Genomic DNA, 24,793 nt, shown 5'->3' on the forward strand with positions numbered 1-24,793 from the left:
ACTAAGAAAAAAACTGTGTGTACATTCTAATTACAACCTTTCCCCCCAGCTTTCACTTTTCATTGTGGAAAAAATAACCTTACTACTGGTGAACTCCTAAAGGTTCTCTCTCATTAAGAGGGTGAAAGATCTGGAAGAATGTGCAAATCAAAGAGATGTGAAGGAACCTTCTAGAAAGCCAGAGCTCATTGGGCAGAGTGCTTGGAAAGGAGGGGTTGGAAAAGGCTCGGAATACAAAAGGGAGGGTTGAGCTGAGGAGCTAAGCTGGGCCTCAGCCTTGGTCCTTTGGGCAGGATATTCTCAACTGAAAGAGCAAATCAGATGATCAGATTCACCAGTAAAGCATTTTTTATAATACTCCTGTTCTGGGGTTCCTGTTTAGGAAGAGCACGCCACGTGAAAATGATGTCCCTCTATGCAAATCTTAGACTATTATTACCATACTTAATAAAGGTTTGTCAAAATGTCTGAATTCCTTGAATTTGATCTGCCATCACAGCAATTGAAATATAATAAGAATAGTTAATTTATGTTTAGTTTCCTTTAAAATGTGTGTTTCTAAATTTTCTGAGACTTTTTTTTTTTTACTTCTAAACATAACTTCATGAATGAAACAGTGGCATGAATGAACATAATACATTCCCTTTATTTAAGGGAAACTGGAAGGAAAATATACAAAAATAAAGATACGTCCTTTTCTCTGAATTATTCATCAGTGAGAAATTCTGAAACTTGCAAATCACAGTCAGTTTGTGAATAGCAAGGAAAATACCACCCATGTCAATGAACAGAAATGATCCTGTCTACAAATGGAAAACATTGTCTATCCCCTCAGGTCAAAGGAGAAAGTAACAGCTGATTGCTTTCACTTTGACTTTCACTTGCTTTGGGATTGAAGACACTATACATTAGTATGCATTTTTTATGGATCAACCTCCTTAAAATAGCTCAAGTATATGAGTATTTGGTCCTTTACCAGATCCAGCCAATTCTCATTATTCGCTGATTTTGTAGTTGTGAATTCACCTACCTGCTAAAATTCACTTGTACCTGCCCCCCACATTAGTACTCACGGAACTTGCACTGTCATTCATGGACATGCCCAGAGCAGTGAAAAATTGTGAGTCCCTCCACAGGTCTGTCTCCATCTGAGGTTGCACAGAACCATGCCCTCCCTGCTGGCTGGGTCCAGCTCTCATATTGTAAGTATGCATCCTTTTGGAAGCCTATGAGTGCCATGTTTTTCTAATTTCTTGTGCTTTTTGTTGGGGATTTTACAGTCTAAATGACTCCCAAGTGGAGTGCTGAACCACTGTCTAGTGTTCCTAAGCCCAAGAATTCTGTGATGTGGCTTACAGAGCGTGTGTTAGAGAAGCTTCATTTAGGCATGGATTATAGTTCGTTGGCCGTGAGTTCAGTGTTCATGAATCAACATTGTGTGTTGAATCAGGTGTCTTTAATCAGAAACAGGCATAAAACAAAGATGTGGCTTACGCCTGTAATCCCAGCACTTTGGGAGGCTTAGGCAGGCAGATCACTTGAGGTCAAGAGTTTGAGACCAGCCTGGCCAACGTAGTGAAAACCCATCTCTACTAAAAATACAAAAATTAGCTGGGTGTGGGTGGCATGCACCTGTAATCCCAGCTACTCTGGAGGCTGAGGCAGGAGAATCGCTTGAACCCGTGGGGTGGAGGTTGCAGTGAGCTGAGATCATGTCATTAAACTCCAGCCTGGGCCATAGAGCAAGACTCTGTCTCAAAAAAAAAAAAAAAAAAAGAAAGAAACAAGGATGTACTGATGGTTGATGGGTTGAGGTAGATGTGAACAAAGGTTTGCTGGACCTTACCCATGTAATTTACTAGAAGCAATGGCTCTTTATCCACTACTAGGTGTCCACAGTGACTTTGTAGAGCATAACTACCATGAGAAAGAGGCAGTACATTCTTAAATTTACTTTTTTATTTAAATTGTTTATCAGAAATAGAATCCCATTAATATTGTTTTTAAATCATTTTGGAAAGCAAATTGGAATTCAATTTGAGCAGTTGTTTCTGTAGAAATATGTTGGCCCCACAGCTGCTCCTAAAGGGCGGTGAGTAGAGACTGGGTCTGTATTCCACTGACCCAGGTCCGCCTCCCGCACTGGAAAGGGCTTTGCTCCGGCTGTAGCTCTGTCAGCTATCACAGTAAGTAAAAAGGACACCCTCTAGTTGTATTTTTCTACTCTTGCTGCTCCTTGGCAGATTTTTTTTTCTCACTGTCTAAACAGTGTTGATGTAATTCCCTTTTATGCTTAAATTCTCTAATTGTATGCCAGGTGGCACACCACTGAATGTGTTTGTGCCCCCTTCTGCAAGCTGGGTGATTTGAGTGGGGAGAGAAGGGTCATTCCAATGTTGTTATGGAACTCATAAATGAATGTTTTTGAAAGTGGGGTCTTTATTGCTACTTTAACATAATCTATGCATTCAAACGCTAGTTGTTTTATAAACAAAATGGGTTTGTTTGCAAAGACCTAGTATCAGACACTAAACCTTAATGTTCATATCCAGGAATTGTTCTTTTACTGAAATGTAATTTAAATTTACGGGCAATTATTTTTAAACAAAATATTTTATGAATAATTCTATTTTCAAAAATAAACAGCATACATAGGATGTTGACTGAATTTTGCTCTGGGTTTTTCATTGACTGTTTTGATGTCCTTTGAAATATGTGCTCTTCAGGATCTAAGAGCTAATATTTTAGGGTATATGAAATTATAATGTCTTATGAAAGCATTTATAAACATTTTGATTCTCTTTTCTAAATGTCTGAGCCCTTCTTTGTCTTTACAAATATGCATAACATTTTTCTCTAATTTATTTGAAAGAAAATTATATCTATTATGTAAAAATTGCTTCATATCCTAATGAACAATTATCTAAATCCTATTGTTATTTCATGATAAAGAATAGAGAAAACAGATTAGAATGACTGTCAGGAGAACAAAATTCTAATACTGGCTCAGCTACTAGTTAACCATGTAAACATCTACAATGTATTAGATTGGTGCAAAAGTAATTGCGGTTTTTGCCATCCCTTTTATGGCAAAAACCACAATTCCTTTTACACCCACCTAATACTTAATTTTGGTGGGCCTCTGTTTCTCCAGTTGTGAAGCACGGTGGTGAGACTGGGTTTCCTCTATGGTTCATATCCTCTGAGGAAAGCATAGGATCATAAGAACATGATAAATATTACAGTGCTATGAGAACATTGCCTTTATCTCTGAAAACATTTCTATTATTTATTAACAAATTGATTCTCAGTCTTGACAAGCAATTGAACGATTGCACTACAGTCTTCGAAATATTACATTACTAAGAATGATACAATACCAGAAAACAAAATGTTAAATTTGAAATTTCTCTAACTGCTAAACAATGTTTTTTAAAACAGTCATTTTCACTCAATATTATAAAGTCGAAGTTTTCAAATACGTATTTACTATCTTTCCATAAACAATTTTAGAAAAAGTGAATATTTAAAACTGTTACTAATAGTATTTTTAATCTTCTTTTACCATCCTAATCTATATTCACTGCAATTATTTCCTATTTTGTAAATGTTCTAGGCCATCTTTCATTCCTGTAATTCATGAAACAGGTTATAGTCAACTATTTTAAAAAGTCATTCATAAATAGAGAAAAGACAAATGCAGACACAGAAAAAGACTATGGCACAAGAAGATAAGATAATAGAAACATTTTCATGTATTCGAAAGAATTTTGTTAGCATAAATCTTCATTTTTATTCTTGTTTGAGCATTCTATGGTGTTCCTCCTGACAGGGTTTGAATTTGGACTGATCGCACTTGAAATGGAAATATGCAGTTCAGCTGTTTGTACACAAATATGAAACAATTATTCCTGGAAGCACATTTATTCCAGTATCCCTCTGTAACTATGGTGACACAGCCCCGCGGCTTGCAGAAACACACAGGACTAGAGTCTGTGAAAAAGACCTTATGTGATAATTCTGTATTTGAAACATCATTTTAGGAAGACGGTGAAACCCAGAATATCCAGTGTCCCTTATATTGTGTGTACTAGTATTGGGTTATAAATATAAACTACTCTAATAGCTACCTTGTTGTGTTTTTTACCCAAATTGAGAACCAAATGAGAATTAGTTTGATTCAGAGTGTGACTCCCCACAATTTCATTGATTTCGTAAGACCAGATAGATAGAAATTTAAACATTCAGTTATGATATTTATGAATATTGAATATTAAATATCATGGAGACAGTGTGTTCATATATTTCTCAACATCTTTTCTCTGTGGACATCAAGTAGATGATGTTTCCAATTCCTCATCATTAGAACCAAAATAAACACATCAGCTCCTGTCACTTCTCAGGGCAGCGACCAGCCTCAATTTATACCTTCCAGTCAGACTGTGGTTTTAACAAAAGCTACAGCCTTGAAGTGCCTCGTGTAGCTCTTCAATGCAGTCTTCTCTAGGAGGCCTGAGCCTACGGTCCATTCTGGGCAGGGAGATCTAAATGATTTTCCCTGAGTAATCCCTCCTGAGTTCTCCAGAACCAAACGAGACTCTGAAGCAAAAATCAAATGTTTCATTCCCAAACCTCACTTCCCCAAATCCTATGATCTGAAACGAAAGCAGGGAGGACAGAAATGTTTCGTCTAAAGTTTTAAAAGGTAAAGTTAGGCAATAAAATCTGTAAGAACAATTTCTTTCTCTCGAAAAGTAAATTAAAGAGTCAAGCCAGGTGTTCCCAGGAGCGAAGCTACTGGACGGTGAAAATGAGGCTTGTTGGCAAACCCTTATCTGTGTCAGAACCTGGTGGTCCCTGGATAGTTGAGATCACATTGCTATGACTTAGGTAGAGTGCTCCTTTCACACCATTTGTGATTAAATTGCTATATGAATTTCTAGAAAATTCTTACATTGACATTTTAATCTTTTTTATTAAATAAAACTTTACTGCTCATTAAGCCTTCGTTCTTAAACTGTGCTCTTCTAAATTCCAGAAGATGTATTCTCAATTCCTAACAAATTTTATGTTTAAAGCAATGTGTTAAGGAATTATACTTATTTTATATTTATGGTACACGTTTGTTCTGGAACGTTGCACATGTCTTGACTTTGATAACTCACTGAGATGCTCTTCCTCGTGATATAATCTAAGATGTTACAGTGTCACACTGTTGAAACACTGTACCTCATTTTGATAACTCATTGGGATGCTCTTCCTCATGATGTTATCTAAGATGTTGCAGTGTCACACTGGTGAAACACTGTACCTCTAATTTAAAGCCTAGTTACAACATTTTTGGTAGACCTGTTGGGTTAGTCTCTTTCCTGAAACGCCTTTTGGTTTACATTGGAGATGTGATGGCTCAAGATTCTGCAAAAGGGGTAAATTATTGATAGTGTTGGCCACCACTCTGTGGTTGAGCCTGGAAACCCTAAGTGCTGTCACCCTAATTTCCTACTGTGAACCTAGAGGCTTAGACTATGGATTGCAAGATTATTCCTCTATTTCTTACTTTAAAAACTGAGATTAGAAAATTGTTTTGCCAGGACACGGATAAAAGGATTGATCGAGGCGTTGTACTATTCATTTAGAAATGCATTCTGTTTCTTCAAAACACTGTATCTCAATAGAAGAGAGAGAGGAGAGCAGAGAAACCAAAGGTGTGTCAAGGCCATTTCTTAAAGTGTCTTTATTTAACAGAAGGAAAATGCTTTATGGGAGAACTTCTCATACCAGTTGCACTTTGGAGTTTAACTTGTGATAAATTAGAAATTATTTTAAAAAATATTTTGAACAAGCTACTAGAAAAGTTTGTTGTAAGCACCTACAATACACTAGGCCCAGAGAATATGAGTGCGATGAGTCTGGAAAGGGAAATTATAGATATAATAGTGACAGTCAAACAAAAGTGTGTGTGTGTGTGTGTGTGTGTGTGTGTGTGTGTGTTTTGCAGGAGATGAAAAGTTGGAAGAAATCAAAGGGTGTTTAGGAAAAAGAAAAGCGGCCGGGCACTGTGACTCACAGCTGTAATCCCAGCACTTTGGGAGGTCGAGGTGGGCAGATCCCTTGAGCTCAGGAGCTCAAGATCAGCCTGGACACTGGGCAAGGTAGTGAGACCCATCTTTATGAAAATTAGTCTGGCATGGTGGCACATGCTTGTAGGCCCAGCTACTCAGCAGGCAGAGGTGAGAGGATCACCTGAGCCTTAGAGGTTGAGGCTGTGGTGAGTCGTGATCGTGCCACTGAACTCCAGCCTGGGTGACACAGTGAGATCCTGTCTTAAAAAAAAAAAAAAGGAAAAAGGAAAGCACTTTTAAACTGAGATCTGAAGGATGACTAGGATTTCGGCGGCTGGAGTGCCACTCTATAAAGAGGGATGGCAAGGACAGAGGCTTACAGAGTCACCCAGAAACAGTCACCGGGATACCTTTAATATCTGATGGCTGTTCAGGCTAATTACCAAGTACAGAAGAGCAAACCGTTAGCCATTTGACTGCTGGTATTGCGACCACAAATAGGTAAAAAGAAGAAAAACGGAAATGATCACTCAGTAAGATGTACTTGAGGTCCAGTAGCTCAAGTCAGTAAAAAGTTTTAAAAGTATTGCTATCATGTTTCATCAACCTGAAATTATTCACAAGTCAGATAAATTACCATATCTAGGACACTCAGTGACATTTGATTAAGTGGTAATTATACCAAAAGCCTGATAATAGAAAAGAATGTATTAAAATAATGTGAATGACAGTCTATTAGGATATTACCCATTATAGAGTGGTTCAGCCACAGGGACCTCATTCATACCGAATTGGTTTTATAAAATGATCTCTCTTGAAATGAATGTAGTTCAACAGAGCTTCAAGGTGGAAGACTGCAGCACCCAACACCTTCCTTCTTGCAAGTCAGCAGGCCAAGCCCCATCTGAGTGAGGACAAGAGGCCAGGCTAGCTATAGTCAATGGACTAAGCCAGGTGCCAGGCTCCCCGTTCTATAGGTCTTGGTGGCTGCTAGTATTTAGAGACAGGTAAAAGCTATAATTCTCCTTTCCTGATAGCAAAGTTGCAGATAAGAACTACAACTTTTTTAAATTAGCAACTGGACATAAAGTCATAACATCTGAAAATTTAGTGAAAGTCCCAGTTCTCTGTTCTGACCTTTGTTGATGATAAAAACCTTCAATGTGTGATTTGGGGGGTAGGTGTTCTTGTGACAGGATCTGGCTACCCTGGCTGGATCAAGTGAAGGAATCCTCTAATTGAGATCACCTTCAGGGCCCAGTGGAGACACGATCCCTGGGCACCATGCTGAAGAGCCGCATTCTTTGCTTGCTGGTTTCTTATATTCTGTCCCTGCAGGGTCTAAAGCCCACTTAAAGTGTTCTGTAGACAATTCACAAACCTTCAACACTCATTTTAATTGGAAAATTAATACAACCTCCATTATGTTCCTCAGTCCTCTCAGTGTTATCTTCCGTAAAGAACCTGAGTCCGAATCTGGACTAATCTGCTGGCTATCAATAGGTCAGTTCCTTAACCCCGTCTCAGTTTTCATTGCTATAAAATGGGGGAAATGAGAATTATTCTAAGAATTAATTAAAATGATGCATATAATCACTTATTATAGTGTTTTGCATGTAGGAAAGGTTAATCATTAATAAAGTTGGTAATTTACATGACATTGCTTTAACACCTGTGGTTGGCCAGATTGGCCAGATTTTCATGCACCAGGAAGGCCCGAGAAGCTCTGTTCAGACCAGCTATGCTTCAGCATTCTCATTTATCAGAAGGAGAATGGAAGAAAGTGTAAGCAGGTCTCATCTCCATTGAACTTTGCTTCAGGTGCACTAAGATGTGACTGATGCTAATTTTTCCAGATTTTATATTATGTAGCTGGGACTCAAACCCCAGCCTCTTCATTCCTGCCTCCTAGCATTTCTTACTTCAAAATTGTTTTCAGTACCACAGATTTTTTTAAACAATTGTTTGAAAATTTGTATATTTTCCTTTTTGGATGACTCGAGGCTAGTGAAACGATTTAATGAAAAAATAGGATTACACACACAGACACATATACATACACATATACATATACAAATATATACACGTGTGTGTGTGTGTGTGTGTGTGTGTAGCAGGGTTTCTCTTTCATTCCCAGGCTGGAGTGCAGGGGCACACTCTTGCTTCACTACAATTTCCACCTACCAGGCTCAAGCAATCCTCCTACCTCAGCGCCCCCAGTAGCTGGGATTACAGGCACGTGCCACCATGCCGAGCTCATTTTTACATTTTTATTGGAGATAAGGTTTTTCCATATTGGCCAGGCTGGTCTTGAACTCCTGATCTCAGGTAATCTACCTGCCTCAGGCTCCCAACATGCTGGTATTACAGGCATGAGCCGCTGCGCCCAGCCGGATTATATTCTTAATAAGATAAGTGACTGTATAATAAAATGTTGAAAGTCAAGGGAAAAATCAAGTCTTCCATTTGCTTTTCCTCAGCTCTGAAACATACTAATTTTGGGCAAACCATCATATTCCATGAATTATTTGCCTTTAGTCAAAAAGAGGTTATAAAATGTCTCATAAGATTGCCTTGAGTTTTACTTTTAAAATAGATGTGAAAGAACTTAGAAAAAAATAAATACTTGGAAAAATTAGCTCATCATCATGCATTCTGATTTCAGGCCATTATACAATTTTATATTATTTGTATTATTTTCATTGTATTTTTTATGCATATGGTATTGGATTATGCCATTTTGTCTTATGCACACTATGCTTCTCAAAAATACAGTCAATGGTTGTGTCCTAATAATATTTAGAATATGAAAAATAAATCATATGTTAAGTGAGTACTTCCATATTTTTAGAGAAGCCACTGATGATTTCAAGATAGCTCTTGATGGAACAGACTGCCTTTGGCAGGAGGGAGTGGATTGAAATAGTCATCTTTACAATTGATTCAATTTCTTCAGCAAATCAAATTTGTGGCACTAGACATAAATCATTTCAGATGGCTAAAGTGAACAAATTGACTCATCCAGGTTTTGTTAATATCGTAGTATAGAAATGATCTACGTGGCACTGAATAATAGACCTTGAGTTATTGGACAGTAGGTATTTTGACATAACTGTCACATATCAATCAATTTAACGTCACCTCTTTTGTAATGATTTATAATTTCCGTAGAAGTAATAAAAACTATTGAAAAGTTAGAACTATTTCAGGAAAGTTTGGCCACTGTTTCATGAGATTACATGTTTATGCACAAACACAACTGATGCACAACATTCTGTGAGTCGATGCACGGTGATGACATGGAATGTCTTGATTAACCCACAGTAACTCCTCTATGCAATGATATTATCTAGCAGGTGGATATTTTCTTGGAATTTAGGGATTTTCTTCTAGAATTTTGCCTGTGAATGTGCACAAGTGCCCTAGATACTGTTTTAAACAGATTTTCCTCCCTCCGCTCCCAGAAATGTAGTACTTTAATCTGCTAACCAGAAAGTTAAGTACAAGGTCAAGTATCTTAAAAGAGACCTGAGAAATGCAAATTGAGGTTGTCTCCAGTGAGTTTAGGTAAGCATATTCAATCCAGAGGAAAGAAACATTACCATAAGTTCTTAAAGGGTTTTCATGGATAAAAAGCAAAATATTTTAAAATGATAGGCCTTTTGAAACATGTCTTTGATTAGAAGTATGAGATACCATGATTCAGAAAAATAATAGGAAGGACTGAAAAATACTGTCAAAGTGCTGGGACAATAGTACAAATGAAAACACTCTAAAGCCACTTTTTTATTTCCTACTGGTGAAAAAATTTCTAGAGAAAATATGTTTTGGCCGGGCGCAGTGGCTCAAGCCTGTAATCCCAGCACTTTGGGAGGCCGAGGCGGGCAGATCACGAGGTCAGGAGATCGAGACCATCCTGGCTAACACAGTGAAACCCCGTCTCTACTAAAAAAAAAAATACAAAAAACTAGCCGGGCGAGGTGGCGGGCGGCTGTAGTCCCAGCTACTCGGGAGGCTGAGGCAGGAGAATGGCGGGAACCCGGGAGGCGGAGCCTGCAGTGAGCTGAGATCCGGCCACTGCACTCCAGCCCGGGCGACAGAGCGAGACTCCGTCTCAAAAAAAAAAAAGAAAATTTGTTTTGTCTTTGTTTGCCTGTCACCTAGGCTGGAGTGCAGTGGCACAATCAAAGCCCACTGTAACCTCGAATTCTTGGACTCAAGGGATCTTCCTGCCTCAGCCTCCTGAATAGCTGGGACTACAGGCACAGGTCACCAAGCCAGCTAATTTTTCAATTATTCATAGAGATAGGGTCTTGCTATGTTGCCCAGGCTGGTCAACACCTAGGGTCAAGCGATCCTCCTGCCTCAGCCTCCCAAAGTCCTGGATTCCTAGAGAAAATAAAGGCAGGTATATTCAAACAGTCTCTTGGATAAGTTACAATTTAAAACAAAAAATTAGGCAAAAAAGGAAGGATAAACATAAGACCAGGGACAAGCACAATGGAATGTTTTCATAATTTAGTTGTTGCACATTCCTTCTGTTTGAGAAATGTTTATTGCAGGTCGACTGTAGTACAGGTACTAGAGTCTGTTCTGGGCTGTGAAAACAGGCAAGCTTTCATTTCATCTCTCACAATCTGATTGGGGGTAAGTGAGTAATTGTGAGTAATTAGGAGTCATTGGAAGACTTTAAGCACAGGAAGTGGATCAGATTTGTGTTTTAAAAACAGCTATATGAGAAAAAGATAGAGAAAAAAATTGGAGGTGGCAACATCAGAAATAAACTCAGAGGCAGATCAAATAATCATTCCCTAAATCTCCAAAAATAAACAACAGTCATATAAGACTGAAACTGAGCAGTGCAGTTGAATTTTCTCAATACTTTTAAAATAGTGATTTGAAGATGCAAGCCTAAAATGAAGAAAGATTGGCGAAGTGTCTTAAAATCTGAGTGGAGCTATTACAGCTATTCAACAGACGCTGAGGAATTATGGACACGATATTCTTTAATGGAATTATTTTCACACTAATCAGAAGTTCTATAGCACAGAAGCATTTGCTATTTTGTGGAGATAGAGACTTGAATCCTGCTGCCGAAAATCTGGAAGGTCACAGTCCAGTAGTGGTCTCTTAACAGGTCCTTGCTTGTCAATACTCCAGTGGTCTATTAATAAAATCAGAAAACTTCATTCATGAAAAGATAAGCATTCTGCAAACGAACAGCTAAGCTTTATATTAGTTCGAAAGAGAAAGTGAAGTCTGTGGTGGATCTCAAAAAATAAAAGCTCTTGGTATATCCAAGTGTGGCCTGTGGCATTCAAAGATGTGCAGACTTCCAAGGGTACAGGAATACCCTTGACTCTATGGAATCTGGTGGAGCAAATGTTACTGTTGGAGCAGAAATGACATCGTCTTGGGGCTCATTTTGAAAGGAGGTAATTTATGAATGGTAAAGCAACTCAGCCTGCACTTTGCCTGTCTCCTTCCTTACGGGAGAATTATGGACTTGAAAGAGTGGACAAAGAATGGTTATGAAATTTGAAGCATAAATTGTGTGAGGAGAGAGAAAGTGTATACTGAGCCCATCAAAATCTGACGTTCCTAGGACCAGAGGAGCACATCCAGGAGGCTGCTGGAAGAAATCTCTTCTTAGGCTGGTCTTCAGCCATCCTTGGTGTTCATTCACAAACCAGGGGTTAGAGTGGAGGTGCCAGAAAAATCTCAAATGGGGTATTTTTTTTTTTTAATTCAAAAGGGAGAACAAAAGGAGTTAGAGAACAGATAGCATAATGATGACCCACAGTTAATTTCTAGCACTGGATGATTGCTTTGTGCTTACTTAATAAGAAGTCATCACAAGAATCCAAAATTAGTGTATTCGGTCTGATGCCATAGATTATTTATGTTCTAAGACTTCTTTATGGTTTGTAATGAGGCATCTGACAAGGTGTATTATCCAGTCTTTTGGATAAGAGATAGATATGTATGTAGATTTACCCATGTTATATGTAGGGGAGCATAGAGCTGTTTAAAGTTTATCCTAGAAAATGTTGTTGAAAGGGAAAAATACCAACTTGAAGGGATAAGGAATTGCAGAGCATATACAAAAGAAGGTTGGATTCGCATGACCAGCCAATGGAAATAACTGTTATCCCTGGAAAAATACAGAGATCTCACCCGGGTTTAAGTAAAATCTTCACAAATACAAGACAAGGACTCCTAGTTTAGCAAACACTCCATATCCATGATAAGCTATTAGGGTAGGTGGTATGGCTATAAAAAACAAACCAGAAACTAGGGGGTAAGGCTCCATTAATAGAGAAGAGAGGAAAAATCTCACTCTGCCTTAGTTGCTCTAATGCGACAGAAATGAAATATATACCTTTTTTTAGGTTTGGAATTCTTATTTTAAACATGGATATGGATAGAACTGTGATGGAAAAAGCGTTAACAGGTCCAGCATCTCAAAGTGATGCCACATTTGAAATGATTATTTTTGATAAGATGCCATTTAGGAGGACCTGGAGGTTTTTAGACACTTGAGAGGATGCGTTACAAAAGACATTACAGGCAGAATCTGTGTAGTTCTAGACATGGGGCCAGGAACAACCCATGGCAATGAGTGGAAACCAAGGTTCAGTTCAAGGTGAGTGCAATTTTTTAACCACGTAGCGATCTGAAAATGGCTGCTTTTCTATAGAAATAAAAATGGCAAACATCTCAATCCTCAGAAAGTTAGCTCACTAATTATTCCTGAAATCTGTTTTAAATACCTAGAACGAACTTGCTAAGCTTAGCTTTTCCTTCAACTCACAAAGCAAATTTAATGTTTCTAGTGGAGATCAGGATGTTCTTCTAGCAGGGAAAATTGCACAAACTACAAGGAAATGATTAATACTCAATATCAATCTCTTGCAATGTTCTCATATTTTTTCTCAATATTCAGAAAAATAAAATTGCTTCTGTTCTGTTCCTGTAGCCAGGCTGTTCTCTTCAACTCATTAATTTATCTTGGAAACTCCACTTTTCAAATTTAAAGGCCCATGATTAGGATGGTGAATATTGATGGGAAAAAGTAAAATGACTACTTTACCCACAAAAATAAAAACATTTGCTATCCTTTTTTGATAAAGGTCTTCTAGATTTGCTTCACCCACTTTAACTTTTTCTGTGTATCTTAAAATTCAATGTGTGATAATATTTTCAATCTCTCCACAGTTTGGACTTCTTAGCTTATTTCTATTCACATAAATTCATTTTTATAAATGTTGATAGGAAATACCATTCTTAATGATATCACCAGTGATGAGATGAATACTGCCCCTTTCTCATCAATATGCGTGAAAGATATTTTCTGAGCTGTGAGCTTGAAAAATAAAAATAATTTTTAAAAGATATAATAGCTCCTGTTGAGACAGTCTTATTAATATAAATTCAGAGATATTCACAGCCAAAGGGAGCATGGGAGATCATAAGGTTATTCAGGTCATCTTATGCTTTTGTTATCAGAGGAAATCCTGCAATCAATAACAGTGCAGTGAGTGAGTTTGTCCTGTCGTAGATCGTTTTCACAGGGCCTGGGATAGCGCGTACTTAGTGAATGTCCATAAACCGACATTCTCTACTCAAAGGAGCCCTATTCTTTCAATAGTAATGATGGAGGGATTACAGGAATAACTCCTGATTATCTCAAGATTTGCTTTTTATTACCCATTCTAGGTTCATCGTGATTAACTATTTAAGATTATTTAGATCCCTTGACCTCATTCTCTGCAACTAAGGAGTTGATGGAAGGAAGTAAGAAAATGAGTCAAAGATTTGGAAGAAGTCCATTTGAAGTTAAGGGTTTTCCTGATTAACAGTGGAATGGGTCAAAAGAAGATTATTTTGTTGGTTAAGTCTTTTTGTTTGGTTGGTTGGTTTTGGTTTTTTGTGTGTTGGGGTGGGAGAAATAAGGAAATAATTCCAAAGGAAAGGCTTTTGATGGGGTGTTTTTCTCCTGAATTGTATAGTTTTCAGATTTATTTTAAAGGATTAAAATGGCCATATTTTCTTACCGCCAGTCAATGTCTGTTTATTTTATATGAACATATTTAAAAGACCCCCTAGAGAAGTGTATATATAGCATATAATTAGCAAGTCAAAAGACTGGAGGTTACCTTTCCTAGAACATCCCTTCCATGTCTATACCTCAGTATACCATGGTTTTACCAAGAGGATTGAAGTTTATATCTGGTGCCTTGTTCTGTTCTTCAAGCTCCTGCTAAATACCTCAACTTTGGTGTGTCTCAAGTACTTCAAATTTCAGCCCTTTAAATTGGCCTTGTGGTCATTCCATTAACTCCAGCTTCTCCTCATTGGATTAGTGATGGCTCTTTTCACCCATTCACCTAAGTTGGAATCCAAGCATCATAGAAAGTCTGAAAGTGATCAGGGGAGTCTGAGGGGAGGTAGAATGTAGTGGCTAAATGTACAGGCAGTCATGTTCAGCTGCCTCTGAGCTCACCATTTACTGACTGCATGAACTTGGACAAGTAATTTAAACCTTACAATATTCCCATTTATTCATCTGTATAAGTTGATAATATTAGAATCTACCTTGTATAGTTATGCATATTTAATGAGTTAATGATTATCTTAAATATATGTGTTTCTTTTTATGTTTATGAACCTCTAAGAACAAGGCAGAAAAGAGCATAAGTACTTTCTTCTCATATCTAATTAATCACCAAGTTTTAACAAATATACTCCTTATATTGAGTCTTTATCAGTTCCATCCTGTTTATCCAGTGGTGTTCCTGGCTGTCAGTGCTTGAATTCAGGCTCTTGTTATATCTCCATCAAATATTGCAATTGTCATTTTATTAACCTTCCCACTTTTGGTCTTTCCCTGAATACATCCTTTATGCTCCTAGCTGAGTGATCTTCCAATATATTAATATACATCTAATCACAGCATTCTTCTGTCCCACGTTCACCAGTTCAACATTCTTTTGTGACCCATCATTTTATCACTAACGCCCTCCACCCCAACCCTGATGGTTTTGATGGCATGTTTATGATGGCCAGAGGACCAGTTGGCCCAGCCCTATCTCTTGGCACATTCTCCCTCACATCTTTCAATCAAACAATGCTGAGAGACACCTGTCTCCATCTTTGAGCACCTTTTAAAGATATTAGGACAGTGACTTAGCAAACTGAATTCCCTGAACTCTGCTGCTTAACCAAAATTTTCCGGACAATCGTAAGTCTATGTAGAAACGTGTATGTAAGATGAGTCTTGGAAAAATAAATTCACTTACTTAAAAATTGACATACAAAGGGCAGCAATTATACCGTATGCATTGTGCTTGCTTTATGCCATAGGTGGACCATATCGATTGAATCTTTATTGCTGTTTTGTGGATTTTACTTAAACCATTCTCTGTTTATGAACATTTAGTTTGGCCCTGTCTTTTTGCTGTATGATCAATGTCACCATGAACATTCTTATGCATAGTCCTGCCTACATGTTCAAGAATATTTGTGGGAAAAATAGTAAAAGTAGAATCATTGTGGCAAAGGGTGTGAATGTTCAAAATGTTGATGAGTATTTCCAAGTTGCACTATCAAGAGGCAGCCCCCGTTTCTAGTCCTGCCACGATACGTGAAAGTTTCCATTATTCCTCTCCTTCCGCTCAAAGTATATAGGCTTTTTAATTTAATGTGTAGAAATCTAAATTCCCTTCTGAAAGTCATACTTTATAAATGCTGTCTCTCTCCTAATATATTTTTAAGGTGTGAAAAAAGCGGTACTCATAACATGGCTCACCATAGAATGAATTACAGTTTTTTGCAATTTGCAAGCATTCAATAACTCAGTAACTTACAGAGCCATGTTAGGGCAGTGACACATTGTGTGCAAAAAGATATGAATATGAATTCTAGCTTACCATTTTATTTAAAGCAGAAATTGTACAGTTGATAACAAACAGGTGAAAATTTTCAGAAAGCTTTGTTATGTTTTGAATGATATTGACTCGATTCACATATTTTTTCAGAAACCTGTCATTTGTAAATAATTCCTTAGAACTTTTTTAATAAAATGAAACAAAATTAATAGAAAAAAAGATTATTTGCTTCCTTTGCTTTTTTCTGACAGAGTTCTTGTGCTCAGTCATCTCTCATGATCATACTTGCATGCCTTTTATGGAAAGCAGTGATAGAAGAGCATGAGAATCTTCACTGATGCTATTGGATTTTGAATGCTTTCTAAGCATTTATATTCCAAAAATTTAACATTTTAATGCTCTACTCAACTTGTTTGTTAGTTGGTTTTGTTTCTTTTCTTTAATTACCTTGGAAGTTTGCTGACATTTTATTTTTCAGAAAATTCTATATCTTATGTTTTAATGCTTTATTTTATCTCAATTTTATCTCATTGTTTTATCTCAGTTTTTCTAGAGAATTCCCAGATATCTTGTCTTTGTGGCATAGATATTATAATTTAATTATTTTTAATAAGTTATTTTTTACATATTATAAACATTCATATGTTATGTGCTACTGTTTCTTATAATAGTCTAGTATATGCTCTTAAGAATTAAAGGTCTAAATCAAACTAGAAATGTAACCTGTTCTGCACATTTCTTACTCCTTCCAAATTAAGATTGAACATTGTGTTTTAGAATCAGAATTTGGGGATAGATTGGTTTTAAAACTTACATCTAAAGATTATTCCCGGGAATTCTACATGTCTTTAAACCTCTAATTTGTTTAAACCTCCCATATACAAAATTGTTATAGACAAAATGGATAAAAGTCAATACCTCTCTCAATGGGATCATAGAATGGTTTTATTAAAAATCGGTGATTGGCACCCCAGTACAGATAGGCTTTAATGATAGTTTATTAAAGATGTATGAAAATGTATTGTTAGACACATATGCATGTCTCAATAAATGCTTTTATGCATGGGTTGTCTAACTCTTGAAAATAGTTTTTTACAATCTTGATTCTGCTTCTAGATAATCTTTCATTTTGCTAAGTTTTGTCACAGATGATAAAAGAGTAAGTGTAAAACTAAGTATTATTTGAGTTCTTGCAAAATCAGAATTACAGTCCTGGTTACTAATGTTTCCACAATAATGTTAGGCAAGTCATATATCTACTAAATAGCAATCAATAGTTTTTCTCATTTCGTAGACAAGATCTTTCCTTTACATTTCTAAAAATATGTTTAAGTGTTTGGTTTTCAGTAGTTCCCATGTATTGCTTATTGTGATCATTGCAATGATGACTTAATTGAATATTTAGGTGTTATTCTTTGACCAGAGTATATGTAAAATTAGACAACCAGTTGCAAGTAAGTCAGCAATAAGCAGAAGTGGATTCTTAAAAACAGAAAACTACAGCTTTAAGTCCTAAGACTTATCTTAAGATATTTTGGGCTTCAATTCATTTATCATTTTTATTGGAAAGAGGTATGCTCATTTTTACTACTTTGGAAGAAAGAAGCCAAAAACAAAAATAATTTTAAGCAAAGAGAGATGCTCAACACTTAAAAAACCCTGCTCAGTAAAAATAGAGAAGCAAGCTGAGCATAGAAAAGAACTGCAAAAATGTTCATGGCTCACTCTTGGTAAGGGTGAAAGACCTAAAAGGATTACATTTCAATTTCTCATATAGAAAACACTTATTCAAAAGAAAATCTGAAAAGAAAAGGAAAACCCAAAAAGGTACCTTGGAAATTGCATTTGCTCAGTGCCAATATGAAATTGCCTGTAGTTTTTATGTATTTTACATTTTATGACAAAGTAAGTATCCAAGAGAAAGCACTGAAGGTAGCTAATAAAAGACTTTCCAAGTCAGTAAGAAAAAGCTACACATGCAACAAGAAAATGTTATTTTTTAAATATCCAGTGAAAAGCAGTGTTTTAACAAAGTGAGTTGGGCTGCATCCATCACATGGGTGTGGGATGAGTATTAGAAGGTAATATTTAGTGCAGAGAGTCCAGCTCAGAGGGATAAGGGTGAAGCTGAGTACATCTTTATATTTTTATAGGAAATTTATATTTATAAGAAAACATAAAGAATGTATTACTTACTGTATACAAATGAAGAGTAGTAGAATTCTTTAATTCTTTCACTTTTTAAATTTTCATACAAAGAAAGGGCATTCAGAAGGTAGCCAATATGAAAGAAAAGGTCATATTTTAGATTTTGTTCAAGTTGAATTTAATTTAAAGTGAGAGCTGAGAATTCTTACAGAGTAGTTAACTGTTGGAGCATATTGTGAGAATCCACAGGGTAACAACCCCCTTAGGAGTATTTGGGTTGATATTTTCATAGAAAAATGAAGGAGCACAGTGAAAATGCTTTCAGATTCATTACCTTATTCCACCACCACCAGATGACAACTTTATAGCTTTGATTCCACTATTTGAACTGTGTGAGCTTTCATTCATCGATTTGTTTCTCAATTCAGCTAATCTTCTCAAGTGCCTATTAAGTGCTTTGCATTGTGCTATGCACTGAAGATGCTAGCAGTTAATATACAGGATTCTTTCCAGGGCAGAGAGTCTAATGGGGAACATAAATGGATGAAAGACAATGAAACCCTGTGGGATGAGCTCAGTGGCCAACAAAGTGTCTATCTAACCAAGACTAGGGCAGGAGGAAGTTTTCAAGAGAAAATTATGTTAATGCTGAGATAATTGGAATAGGACTCTTGCAGAGGAAGAGTCAAGAGTACATTCTACTCAAGGGAGGGTCATGTATGAGGGGGTAGGAGACAGATGGGGTAAAATTGTTCCATGTAGGATCTAAAGGAAAGTAAATCTTTCTGAAGAATCAAGATGAGGGTGGAACTAGGGAGAAGAGAACAGGGAGTATAGACAGTGGTGCAAAATAAAACTAAGAAGGTCTAAGTAGGGGCACTCCCAGAGTCTCATTAAGAAATTAGCACATTATCCTAAGGCAAGGAAAAAAATGGAAGAATTCGCATTTATAGCAGATTATTCAGACCATTAGGTGGAAAGTGGATTCCAGAAGGCCAGCTGGGAGCCTAAAGCCTCATTAGAAAGTGATCCTAGAGTTCTAGGACGAGATGCCGATGGCCTTTGCAGGGGTAGGGATCGTGGGGCTGGAGAGAAACAGAGTAGACTTGAGAGAAGTTTAGAAAATGGTCAGGTGGTAATTCACAATCAGTGGCGTGCTATTGTACTTTTTTGTTTCCTTGTTCTAATTTTGCTTTAAAGTTATTTTAAGTTGTAGTTATTGTGAACCAAAAGTATCTGAGACAGATCTCCACCAATTTAGAATGTTTATCTTGTCAAAGTTAAGGACGCACCCCTGACACAGCCTCAGGATATCGTGACAACATGTGTCCAAGGTTTGGGGGACATAGCTTGGTTTTATACATTTTAGGGAGACATGAAACATCAATCAATATGTGTAAGATGTACATTGGTTCGGTCTAGAAAGGCAGACAGCTTGAAGTGGAGGCCTGCAGGTCATAGGTAGATAATAGACAAAAGATTGCATTCTTTTGAATCATTGATCAGCCTTTCACTAAATACACAATTTACATGTGAGAGGAGGCTAGAGGAATACTCACTTTTGCCTTAGACAGGCTCAGTGAATCTACATTTTTGCATAAGCAATAGGGTAGAGAAAACAATCAGATATACATTTGTCTCAGGTGAGCAGAGGGATGACTTTGAGTTCTGTCCTTTGTCCCGCATCTGTGAAGACAGGCTACCAGTTTACATTGCCAGGGTGAAATCCAACAGAATTGTTTTAGGGTAAAGATCTTGAGGTCCACAAGGAATTTTCTTGTGGACAAATTGTGAGGGAGGTATGTGGTTATTTTTCATTGTTGTTTGTTTGTTTGTTTTTAATCTTTGTAGCTGTCTTATTTAGGAATAAATTGGAGGCGGGTTTGCCTGACATAGTTCCCTGCTTGACATTTCCCTTTGGTGTAGTGATTTTGAGGTCCAGAAATTTATTTTCCTATCACATTATGATTAGTGTCTTTTCAATCTGAAAACTCATGCCTTGAGTCCTGGAAAACACATTGTTGTTAAAAAAAAAAAAAAAAAAAAAAAAATTCCTCTTCCTTTTTCCCTGTGTTCTTTATTTTTGGGAATTTCATGAGTTGGTTGTCTCCTATTCTTGATCCTGTTCTTGGTCATTTCTTTTGCTTTTTTTTTTTTTCTTTGTTGCTTTCTAGAGATTTCTCCATTTTATCTTCCAAGTATTCTATTTTTTATAAAATTCCAACAATTACATTTTAAATTTCCAAGAGATCTTCTTCTCTAGTTTATTCGCAATACTTAGTGTTTATGTTATGTTGACAATTTCTCCAAGATTTCCTTTCTTGGTTTATTTTACTTTCAGTCTCTTTATGCAGGGTGCTTTCCTCAAATATCTTGTGATACTTATTATTATGTAGTTAAGAGTAAGGCACTAAAATAGCTGATTGGGTAATTTTATATTGGTAGATGAGAATTTTCACCTTTCCCGAGTTCTCTGTGCAAATTCCCCAGAGTGACCACTAACTTGAGTTAAGCTTTCTTGCTCTGCTAGGTCAGTTACCCCTTCTCCATTTTCTTTTATTTCTTCATGTGTTGTGATTCCCGGTTTTAGATCTCTCTTAATTTCACGAAAGATGTAGGGTTCTACTGTGATTTTCCTTGACGTTATTACTATGATTTCTAAGTACAGAAAACAGTTTTGGAAATGTCTAATTTTGCAGTCTTAAACCAAATGTCTGCTGTTCAATAATTTTTAGGCTTTTATTGAACACTTTTTGGGAAACTCTATTGTGATGATTTAGCTCATTAATTATTTTTATCGTATCATTATTAAATGTAATTTAACACATGATTAAATACAGTTTAGTGTTAAGAAAATCCTTTTGTCTAATGGACTACAGTCTTTACATCTAAGCCAGTAAAACTCTGTATACAAAAATGAATACTTCATTAATTAGAAAGTTTAAAAGTTCTGAGATACTAGGTGTTTTAAGAGCTGACAGTTTTCAAATTGAAAAAGCAATATCAATCCTTTTAATTTTTAGATAGCTCTAGAACTGACATACAGTTTTAATGGTAGTTAAACTTGATGGTAAACATACTTATCTTTAAAAGAAGCATGCTGGGATGGAACAGGAATTATCTTTCTGTACAAGATATCCTTTACTGTTCCTTTTATAATATAGACTGTAGATGAAGTACCTTCAAGCAAAAAAATATGTATATAAACAGTACTGATAGTGGAGACGGGAACAGCTGAGGAGCTATCTCATTTCTTGGAAAAAAAAAATGTGTTGTAACGTCATTCAGGATATTTGGCCAGCTCTGAGTTGCTTTTCTTAACAAGTTGATACCTTTTTTTCCTAGCCATATTTTCTAATTTCTCACTAGTCTTTTCACTCATATGTGGTCTTAAATAATCCAGATGGCTTGGCACTATGGCTCGCGTCTATAATCCCAGCACTTTGGGAGGCCAAGGCGGGTGGATCATCTGGTGTCAGGAGTTTGAGACCAGCCTGACCAACATGGTGAAACCCCGTATCTACTGAAAATACTAAAATTAGCCAGGCGTGGTGGCGGGCGCCTGTAGTCCCAGTTACTTGGGAGGCTGAGACAGAAGAGTCACTTGAACCTGGGAGGCAGAGGTTGCAGTGAGCCAAGATCACGCTATTGCACTCCAGCCTGGGCGACAGACTGAGACTCCATCTAAAATAATAGTAATAATATTAATAATAAATGATTTTATTGTGTTTTGTGATAAAGTGGTTTGATATGTGTCCATAACTCAATATACAAAGAAAACCAGGATTTTATTGTTGTTCCTCTTCTAGTTATTTTTAACATTATTTTCATGCCAAGAGAATCACCTTTCTACTTTATATTTGATGTAATGAAATTTATGGTAATACTTTGGTGATACTTTGATGTAAAAACATTATTGGTGAAAAGAAAACTACTTATTTTTTTCAAATTTAGGAGAAATTACTTTTTTTTTTTTTTTTTTTTTTTTTGATGGCGTCTCGCTCCATCTCCCTGGCTGGAGTGTAGTGGCATGATCTTGGCTCACTGCAACCTCCGCCTGCTGAGTTCAAGTGGTTCTCCTGCCTCAGCCTCCCAAGTAGCTAGGTGCCCACCACCATGCCTGGCTAATTTTTGCATTTTTAGTAGAGACGGGGTTTCACCATGTTGGCGAGGCTGGTCTTGAACTCCTGACCTAAAGTGATCCGCCTGCCTCGGCCTCCCAAATTGCTGAGATTACAGATGTGAGCCACTGCATCCAGCCCAGAAGTTACATCTTATTACCTCAAGTATCCAGACATTAAAAGCTAAACACACACACACACACAAAACAAAACAAAACCTAATACAACATTTGCATACCAACTTATTGGTAGCACCATGTGGAACTGGCATTTGGGATGTTTGAGCTAATACATCAGAGTATTCTGCTTTTAAAATGAAGAAATAAAATAGCTATAAAGAACTGCTTAAAAGGAATCTTCACTACTATAAAACTTTGAGGACAAATATTAGAATTTTAAAATTATTTTTTAAAAAATACTCTGTACTACCATCAACATGAAGTTGAAATTTAAGCTACACAGTAACCAAATCCATTAAATAAGCAATGTGCTTTTAAAGAATTTACTATGTGTTCCAACTATATTATAGTCTGTTCTCTGGTGAGCAAAATGTTAATTGAGACTCAGAATTGAGAATAATCACACAACAATGGGGCTGATTCTATCTGCTAACCACCAGTCTCTACATTAAGTTTAAGCCGCACTGCCTCGTATTTGAATGTGTTCTTCAGCTCAACCTTCCTTGCACCTGTTCCTACCGTGAACCTTCATGTAGACCTCTTACGAGGATAATGCTAGTTCATTAACTCTAGTTCATTAAATGTCAGCTCACATTTTCCCAAATCAAATAATAAACTCTGACTTTTCTTGCCTGTGTATGATTCTTATTTGCCTCAGGACTTTTCTCAGAATTTTAAGAAAAGTAAAATGGTAGTGATCACACTCTGGCATTTAGAAGCAGGAATAGTTTTGGTCATCATTCAAGTGGTCAAGAACTCTGTATGCCAGTGAATGTGATAGAGAAATCAGAAGAGATGAATGACATCATACAGAAATCCACTTTGTCCAAGTCTTTTGTTTCTAACCTCTTCTGTGTACAGAGAAAGTATGTCACCAAAGACAAGTGTCCCTTTTGCTCATTGTTGTATTGTTTATTCATTCATCAACATTTTTTGAGGGCCTACCAGGTTTCAAACAGATAGAAAAACGAGTAAGATGACGTACTCACCATTAATGAGCTGCCTGCTTCGTTAAAAGTAGAGTTAAATAGATAAATAGACATGTACATTTATATTGTAATAGTGCCATTGTAGAAGACAGATACACAAGCAGACAAAACTTATTTGATCTACAGCTCAAATGCCTTCCATTGAATTGGAAATCAAATAAACTCAACACCTCAAATGTTTTTCAGGAATTAAAATAATGAGCAGATAAGACAGAGTTGAAGCCTGAAGAGCGTGCTAAGGCAGGAAAAAGGAATGTCTGGCTGCCCATTTGCAGGCATTGGCTTGAGAAAAACAACCTATAGGTTATCTACTCTAGCAGGCCATCCTTTTGCTAATGTCAGTCATCTTGCAATTCATCTGTGGTTAATAGTTTTCATATTCAGGATTGATTTTTCAGGAGAGACATTGGCTTGATTTCATTGCAACTGAGGTTGAATATATTTTCAATCACTGTTTCAGCACTTATATTTCCTTTGTGCCAAATTATTGTTTCGTGCCCTTTATCCACTAATTTTTACAAACATAGACAGTATATTTGTAATTCATTGAAAACTACTGGCAATTTTGCATATGGTTACCAATATTTCTCAATTTCTTTTTAAAATTTTAGCTATGATTGCTATGGACATTCAAGAACTAAAGTGTAGAAAAGCATAGATACAAAATACAAAAAAGTGATACAGAAATTTAATGAGATTTCCAGTGATTTCCTGGGTACAAAATAATGGAGGAATGCAGTGCCATTAGCACTTGTATTTATTCCCCCCCTACACACCCAATACACTGGTATTATACTAAGGGTGTCACATGATGTATTTTATAATATTAATGGCTCTATAGAAGATAATCATGACAGCGTTAATGCTAGTTGTAAATTACATCACAAGTTACAGTCTAATATATCACTTTGAGGTAATTAACTGCCCATGATCATGAATCATAGCAAGATTATATATCCACTTACAATATTTGTATTAAGTGAACACAGATTTTCTTTAAGTGTATTGTAAGTACTCTTTAGCAGTTAGTCACAAAACCATTTTATTTGTGTTAAAGATGACTTAATCCTCTTAATTGTTAAAGGGTGAATTGTCCTTAGTGCCACAAAGAATGATAAAGAACAGTAAAGGCTTAAAATTGATTCCATTTCCTTGTTCAATTTTCTGTTATCCATTTCAATGCCATTATAGCACTAACAACTTTTTTTTTTTTTTAATAAAAAAGGAATCATCCAGCTACTCAGGAAGCTGAGGCAGGAGAATCGCTTGAACCCGGGAGGCGGAGATTGCAGTGAGCTGAGATCGCACCACACCACTGCACTCCAGCCTGGGTGACAGAGCGAGGCTCAGTCTCAAAAAAAAAAAAAAAAAAAAAAAGGAATCATCCAAATGAATCAATCAAAT

The 24,793-nt window shown here is 36.6% G+C and overlaps 1 protein-coding gene and 1 non-coding gene across 2 annotated transcripts in view; both read left to right on the forward strand.

The window, feature by feature from the left end:
- Positions 1-24,793, forward strand: part of FAM155A (family with sequence similarity 155 member A) — a 693,606-nt gene that overhangs the window by 529,240 nt on the left and 139,573 nt on the right. The gene's annotated exons all lie outside the window — the stretch shown is intronic.
- On the forward strand, positions 13,358-13,426 carry LOC111546390. Its single transcript, XR_002732773.1, has one exon. It is a non-coding gene; the product is annotated as a small nucleolar RNA SNORD31 (small nucleolar RNA).

Source organism: Piliocolobus tephrosceles, chromosome X (assembly GCF_002776525.5).
Source record: "Piliocolobus tephrosceles isolate RC106 chromosome X, ASM277652v3, whole genome shotgun sequence".
NCBI lineage: Eukaryota > Metazoa > Chordata > Mammalia > Primates > Cercopithecidae > Piliocolobus > Piliocolobus tephrosceles.